Source organism: Pelobates fuscus, chromosome 1 (assembly GCF_036172605.1).
Source record: "Pelobates fuscus isolate aPelFus1 chromosome 1, aPelFus1.pri, whole genome shotgun sequence".
NCBI classification, from domain to species: Eukaryota; Metazoa; Chordata; class Amphibia; order Anura; family Pelobatidae; genus Pelobates; species Pelobates fuscus.
This window is the reverse complement of record NC_086317.1, coordinates 122,095,542-122,104,152: the sequence shown is the minus strand read 5'-3', so window position 1 is coordinate 122,104,152 and position 8,611 is coordinate 122,095,542. Positions and strand designations below refer to the sequence as shown.

General features: G+C 32.5%; 1 non-coding gene across 1 annotated transcript; it reads left to right on the top strand.

Moving 5' to 3' along the window:
* The first annotated feature begins 6,691 nt into the window (after positions 1 to 6,691).
* Positions 6,692 to 6,763, top strand: TRNAC-GCA (transfer RNA cysteine (anticodon GCA)). The gene has a single exon. It is a non-coding gene; the product is annotated as a tRNA-Cys (tRNA).
* Positions 6,764 to 8,611: the final 1,848 nt, after the last annotated feature.

The following is an 8,611-nucleotide window of genomic DNA, read 5'->3' as shown; positions in this document are numbered from 1 at the left end:
GAAAATTGTATTTTAAGAAAAAACATTTTTTCATCAAAATATTTATTTCCTACTCGTATGATGAAATCTACCATACTGTTCTTTGAAAAGTAACAGATTTTTATTTCAGTGCAACAGGTTATAGTGTTATAAATTTCTACTAGATGCTGGTGGAGAATGGACACATTTTCCTCTCATTTGAAGAAATCTTCCTCTCGATTCTAAATCAAAGAGCAGAATTTACTCATTTCTGTCGATTTTGTGAGTTCTGCTAATGACCAGCAGGAGGCCGTCAAGAGAACCTAAATTAAGAAAAACAAATAAATACATTCTTAAATTATATTGGGGGGAAATCAAAAGTAATCAAAACATGCCAAATTGGGGGTATAGCTCAAATCCTGGTGCCCCCTTTAAAAATCTTGAATGGTAATATATTTTCAGAATCATGACTAACATCATGTCCTCAATTTGAAAATTGTATTTAAAGAAAAAACATTTTTTCATCAAAATATTTATTTCCTACTCGTATGATGAAATCTACCATACTGTTCCTTGAAAAGTAACAGATTTTTATTTCAGTGCAACATGTTATAGTGTTACAAATTTCTACTAGATGCTGGTGGAGAATAGACACATTTTCCTCTCATTTGAAGAAATCTTCCTCTCGATTCTAAATCAAAGAGCAGAATTTACTCATTTCTGTCGATTTTGTGAGTTCTGCTAATGACCAGCAGGAGGCCGTCAAGAGAACCTAAATTAAGAAAAACAAATAAATACATTCTTAAATTATATTGGGGGGAAATCAAAAGGACTCAAAACATGCCAAATTGGGGGTATAGCTCAGTGGTAGAACATTTGACTGCAGATCAAGAGGTCTCAGGTTCAAATCCTGGTGCCTCCTTTAAAAATCTTGAATGGCAATATATTTTCGGAATCATGACTAACATCAAGTCCTCAATTTGAAAATTGTATTTTAAGAAAAAACATTTTTTCATCAAAATATTTATTTCCTACTCGTATGATGAAATCTACCATACTGTTCTTTGAAAAGTAACAGATTTTTATTTCAGTGCAACAGTTTATAGTGTTATAAATTTCTACTAGATGCTGGTGGAGAATGGACACATTTTCCTCTCATTTGAAGAAATCTTCCTCTCGATTCTAAATCAAAGAGCAGAATTTACTCATGTCTGTCGATTTTGTGAGTTCTGCTAATGACCAGCAGGAGGCCGTCAAGAGAACCTAAATTAAGAAAAACAAATAAATAAATTCTTAAATTATATTGGGGGGAAATCAAAAGTAATCAAAACATGCCAATTTGGGGGTATAGCTCAAATCCTGGTGCCCCCTTTAAAAATCTTGAATGGTAATATATTTTCAGAATCATGACTAACATCATGTCCTCAATTTGAAAATTGTATTTAAAGAAAAAACATTTTTTCATCAAAATATTTATTTCCTACTCGTATGATGAAATCTACCATACTGTTCCTTGAAAAGTAACAGATTTTTATTTCAGTGCAACATGTTATAGTGTTACAAATTTCTACTAGATGCTGGTGGAGAATGGACACATTTTCCTCTCATTTGAAGAAATCTTCCTCTTGATTCTAAATCAAAGAGCAGAATTTACTCATGTCTGTCGATTTTGTGAGTTCTGCTAATGACCAGCAGGAGGCCGTCAAGAGAACCTAAATTAAGAAAAACAAATAAATAAATTCTTAAATTATATTGGGGGAAATCAAAAGTAATCAAAACATGCCAATTTGGGGGTATAGCTCAAATCCTGGTGCCCCCTTTAAAAATCTTGAATGGAAATATATTTTCAGAATCATGACTAACATCATGTCCTCAATTTGAAAATTGTATTTAAAGAAAAAACATTTTTTCATCAAAATATTTATTTCCTACTCGTAAGAGCAGAATTTACTCATTTCTGTCGATTTTGTGAGTTCTGCTAATGACCAGCAGGAGGCCGTCAAGAGAACCTAAATTAAGAAAAACAAATACATTCTTAAATTATATTGGGGGGAAATCAAAAGGACTCAAAACATGCCAAATTGGGGGTATAGCTCAGTGGTAGAACATTTGACTGCAGATCAAGAGGTCTCAGGTTCAAATCCTGGTGCCTCCTTTAAAAATCTTGAATGGCAATATATTTTCAGAATCATGACTAACATCAAGTCCTCAATTTGAAAATTGTATTTTAAGAAAAAACATTTTTTCATCAAAATATTTATTTCCTACTCGTATGATGAAATCTACCATACTGTTCTTTGAAAAGTAACAGATTTTTATTTCAGTGCAACAGTTTATAGTGTTATAAATTTCTACTAGATGCTGGTGGAGAATGGACACATTTTCCTCTCATTTGAAGAAATCTTCCTCTCGATTCTAAATCAAAGAGCAGAATTTACTCATTTCTGTCGATTTCGTGAGTTCTGCTAATGACCAGCAGGAGGCCGTCAAGAGAACCTAAATTAAGAAAAACAAATAAATACATTCTTAAATTATATTGGGGGGAAATCAAAAGTAATCAAAACATGCCAAATTGGGGGTATAGCTCAAATCCTGGTGCCCCATTTAAAAATCTTGAATGGTAATATATTTTCAGAATCATGACTAACATCATGTCCTCAATTTGAAAATTGTATTTAAAGAAAAAACATTTTTTCATCAAAATATTTATTTCCTACTCGTATGATGAAATCTACCATACTGTTCTTTGAAAAGTAACAGATTTTTATTTCAGTGCAACAGTTTATAGTGTTATAAATTTCTACTAGATGCTGGTGGAGAATGGACACATTTTCCTCTCATTTGAAGAAATCTTCCTCTCGATTCTAAATCAAAGAGCAGAATTTACTCATGTCTGTCGATTTTGTGAGTTCTGCTAATGACCAGCAGGAGGCCGTCAAGAGAACCTAAATTAAGAAAAACAAATAAATAAATTCTTAAATTATATTGGGGGGAAATCAAAAGTAATCAAAACATGCCAATTTGGGGGTATAGCTCAAATCCTGGTGCCCCCTTTAAAAATCTTGAATGGTAATATATTTTCAGAATCATGACTAACATCATGTCCTCAATTTGAAAATTGTATTTAAAGAAAAAACATTTTTTCATCAAAATATTTATTTCCTACTCGTATGATGAAATCTACCATACTGTTCCTTGAAAAGTAACAGATTTTTATTTCAGTGCAACATGTTATAGTGTTACAAATTTCTACTAGATGCTGGTGGAGAATGGACACATTTTCCTCTCATTTGAAGAAATCTTCCTCTCGATTCTAAATCAAAGAGCAGAATTTACTCATTTCTGTCGATTTTGTGAGTTCTGCTAATGACCAGCAGGAGGCCGTCAAGAGAACCTAAATTAAGAAAAACAAATACATTCTTAAATTATATTGGGGGGAAATCAAAAGGACTCAAAGCATGCCAAATTGGGGGTATAGCTCAGTGGTAGAACATTTGACTGCAGATCAAGAGGTCTCAGGTTCAAATCCTGGTGCCTCCTTTAAAAATCTTGAATGGCAATATATTTTCAGAATCATGACTAACATCATGTCCTCAATTTGAAAATTGTATTTTAAGAAAAAACATTTTTTCATCAAAATATTTATTTCCTACTCGTATGATGAAATCTACCATACTGTTCCTTGAAAAGTAACAGATTTTTATTTCAGTGCAACAGGTTATAGTGTTATAAATTTCTACTAGATGCTGGTGGAGAATGGACACATTTTCCTCTCATTTGAAGAAATCTTCCTCTCGATTCTAAATCAAAGAGCAGAATTTACTCATTTCTGTCGATTTTATGAGTTCTGCTAATGACCAGCAGGAGGCCGTCAAGAGAACCTAAATTAAGAAAAACAAATAAATACATTCTTAAATTATATTGGGGGGAAATCAAAAGTAATCAAAACATGCCAAATTGGGGGTATAGCTCAAATCCTGGTGCCCCATTTAAAAATCTTGAATGGTAATATATTTTCAGAATCATGACTAACATCATGTCCTCAATTTGAAAATTGTATTTAAAGAAAAAACATTTTTTCATCAAAATATTTATTTCCTACTCGTATGATGAAATCTACCATACTGTTCCTTGAAAAGTAACAGATTTTTATTTCAGTGCAACATGTTATAGTGTTACAAATTTCTACTAGATGCTGGTGGAGAATGGACACATTTTCCTCTCATTTGAAGAAATCTTCCTCTCGATTCTAAATCAAAGAGCAGAATTTACTCATTTCTGTCGATTTTGTGAGTTCTGCTAATGACCAGCAGGAGGCCGTCAAGAGAACCTAAATTAAGAAAAACAAATAAATACATTCTTAAATTATATTGGGGGGAAATCAAAAGGACTCAAAACATGCCAAATTGGGGGTATAGCTCAGTGGTAGAACATTTGACTGCAGATCAAGAGGTCTCAGGTTCAAATCCTGGTGCCTCCTTTAAAAATCTTGAATGGCAATATATTTTCAGAATCATGACTAACATCATGTCCTCAATTTGAAAATTGTATTTTAAGAAAAAACATTTTTTCATCAAAATATTTATTTCCTACTCGTATGATGAAATCTACCATACTGTTCTTTGAAAAGTAACAGATTTTTATTTCAGTGCAACAGGTTATAGTGTTATAAATTTCTACTAGATGCTGGTGGAGAATGGACACATTTTCCTCTCATTTGAAGAAATCTTCCTCTCGATTCTAAATCAAAGAGCAGAATTTACTCATGTCTGTCGATTTTGTGAGTTCTGCTAATGACCAGCAGGAGGCCGTCAAGAGAACCTAAATTAAGAAAAACAAATAAATAAATTCTTAAATTATATTGGGGGGAAATCAAAAGTAATCAAAACATGCCAATTTGGGGGTATAGCTCAAATCCTGGTGCCCCCTTTAAAAATCTTGAATGGTAATATATTTTCAGAATCATGACTAACATCATGTCCTCAATTTGAAAATTGTATTTAAAGAAAAAACATTTTTTCATCAAAATATTTATTTCCTACTCGTATGATGAAATCTACCATACTGTTCCTTGAAAAGTAACAGATTTTTATTTCAGTGCAACATGTTATAGTGTTACAAATTTCTACTAGATGCTGGTGGAGAATGGACACATTTTCCTCTCATTTGAAGAAATCTTCCTCTCGATTCTAAATCAAAGAGCAGAATTTACTCATTTCTGTCGATTTTGTGAGTTCTGCTAATGACCAGCAGGAGGCCGTCAAGAGAACCTAAATTAAGAAAAACAAATACATTCTTAAATTATATTGGGGGGAAATCAAAAGGACTCAAAACATGCCAAATTGGGGGTATAGCTCAGTGGTAGAACATTTGACTGCAGATCAAGAGGTCTCAGGTTCAAATCCTGGTGCCTCCTTTAAAAATCTTGAATGGCAATATATTTTCAGAATCATGACTAACATCAAGTCCTCAATTTGAAAATTGTATTTTAAGAAAAAACATTTTTTCATCAAAATATTTATTTCCTACTCGTATGATGAAATCTACCATACTGTTCTTTGAAAAGTAACAGATTTTTATTTCAGTGCAACAGTTTATAGTGTTATAAATTTCTACTAGATGCTGGTGGAGAATGGACACATTTTCCTCTCATTTGAAGAAATCTTCCTCTCGATTCTAAATCAAAGAGCAGAATTTACTCATTTCTGTCGATTTCGTGAGTTCTGCTAATGACCAGCAGGAGGCCGTCAAGAGAACCTAAATTAAGAAAAACAAATAAATACATTCTTAAATTATATTGGGGGGAAATCAAAAGTAATCAAAACATGCCAAATTGGGGGTATAGCTCAAATCCTGGTGCCCCATTTAAAAATCTTGAATGGTAATATATTTTCAGAATCATGACTAACATCATGTCCTCAATTTGAAAATTGTATTTAAAGAAAAAACATTTTTTCATCAAAATATTTATTTCCTACTCGTATGATGAAATCTACCATACTGTTCCTTGAAAAGTAACAGATTTTTATTTCAGTGCAACATGTTATAGTGTTACAAATTTCTACTAGATGCTGGTGGAGAATGGACACATTTTCCTCTCATTTGAAGAAATCTTCCTCTCGATTCTAAATCAAAGAGCAGAATTTACTCATGTCTGTCGATTTTGTGAGTTCTGCTAATGACCAGCAGGAGGCCGTCAAGAGAACCTAAATTAAGAAAAACAAATAAATAAATTCTTAAATTATATTGGGGGGAAATCAAAAGTAATCAAAACATGCCAATTTGGGGGTATAGCTCAAATCCTGGTGCCCCCTTTAAAAATCTTGAATGGTAATATATTTTCAGAATCATGACTAACATCATGTCCTCAATTTGAAAATTGTATTTAAAGAAAAAACATTTTTTCATCAAAATATTTATTTCCTACTCGTATGATGAAATCTACCATACTGTTCCTTGAAAAGTAAAAGATTTTTATTTCAGTGCAACATGTTATAGTGTTACAAATTTCTACTAGATGCTGGTGGAGAATGGACACATTTTCCTCTCATTTGAAGAAATCTTCCTCTCGATTCTAAATCAAAGAGCAGAATTTACTCATTTCTGTCGATTTTGTGAGTTCTGCTAATGACCAGCAGGAGGCCGTCAAGAGAACCTAAATTAAGAAAAACAAATAAATACATTCTTAAATTATATTGGGGGGAAATCAAAAGGACTCAAAACATGCCAAATTGGGGGTATAGCTCAGTGGTAGAACATTTGACTGCAGATCAAAAGGTCTCAGGTTCAAATCCTGGTGCCTCCTTTAAAAATCTTGAATGGCAATATATTTTCAGAATCATGACTAACATCAAGTCCTCAATTTGAAAATTGTATTTTAAGAAAAAACATTTTTTCATCAAAATATTTATTTCCTACTCGTATGATGAAATCTACCATACTGTTCCTTGAAAAGTAACAGATTTTTATTTCAGTGCAACTGTTTATAGTGTTATAAATTTCTACTAGATGCTGGTGGAGAATGGACACACTTTCCTCTCATTTGAAGAAATCTTCCTCTCGATTCTAAATCAAAGAGCAGAATTTACTCATTTCTGTCGATTTTGTGAGTTCTGCTAATGACCAGCAGGAGGCCGTCAAGAGAACCTAAATTAAGAAAAACAAATAAATAAATTCTTAAATTATATTGGGGGGAAATCAAAAGTAATCAAAACATGCCAATTTGGGGGTAGAGCTCAAATCCTGGTGCCCCCTTTAAAAATCTTGAATGGTAATATATTTTCAGAATCATGACTAACATCATGTCCTCAATTTGAAAATTGTATTTAAAGAAAAAACATTTTTTCATCAAAATATTTATTTCCTACTCGTATGATTAAATCTACCATACTGTTCCTTGAAAAGTAACAGATTTTTATTTCAGTGCAACATGTTATAGTGTTACAAATTTCTACTAGATGCTGGTGGAGAATGGACACATTTTCCTCTCATTTGAAGAAATCTTCCTCTCGATTCTAAATCAAAGAGCAGAATTTACTCATTTCTGTCGATTTTGTGAGTTCTGCTAATGACCAGCAGGAGGCCGTCAAGAGAACCTAAATTAAGAAAAACAAATAAATACATTCTTAAATTATATTGGGGGGAAATCAAAAGGACTCAAAACATGCCAAATTGGGGGTATAGCTCAGTGGTAGAACATTTGACTGCAGATCAAGAGGTCTCAGGTTCAAATCCTGGTGCTTTATTTAAAAATCTTGAATGGCAATATATTTTCAGAATCATGACTAACATCAAGTCCTCAATTTGAAAATTGTATTTTAAGAAAAAACATTTTTTCATCAAAATATTTATTTCCTACTCGTATGATGAAATCTACCATACTGTTCCTTGAAAAGTAAAACAGATTTTTATTTCAGTGCAACTGTTTATAGTGTTATAAATTTCTACTAGATGCTGGTGGAGAATGGACACATTTTCCTCTCATTTGAAGAAATCTTCCTCTCGATTCTAAATCAAAGAGCAGAATTTACTCATTTCTGTCGATTTTGTGAGTTCTGCTAATGACCAGCAGGAGGCCGTCAAGAGAACCTAAATTAAGAAAAACAAATAAATAAATTCTTAAATTATATTGGGGGGAAATCAAAAGTAATCAAAACATGCCAATTTGGGGGTATAGCTCAAATCCTGGTGCCCCCTTTAAAAATCTTGAATGGTAATATATTTTCAGAATCATGACTAACATCATGTCCTCAATTTGAAAATTGTATTTAAAGAAAAAACATTTTTTCATCAAAATATTTATTTCCTACTCGTATGATGAAATCTACCATACTGTTCCTTGAAAAGTAACAGATTTTTATTTCAGTGCAACATGTTATAGTGTTACAAATTTCTACTAGATGCTGGTGGAGAATGGACACATTTTCCTCTCATTTGAAGAAATCTTCCTCTCGATTCTAAATCAAAGAGCAGAATTTACTCATTTCTGTCGATTTTGTGAGTTCTGCTAATGACCAGCAGGAGGCCGTCAAGAGAACCTAAATTAAGAAAAACAAATAAATACATTCTTAAATTATATTGGGGGGAAATCAAAAGGACTCAAAACATGCCAAATTGGGGGTATAGCTCAGTGGTAGAACATTTGACTGCAGAT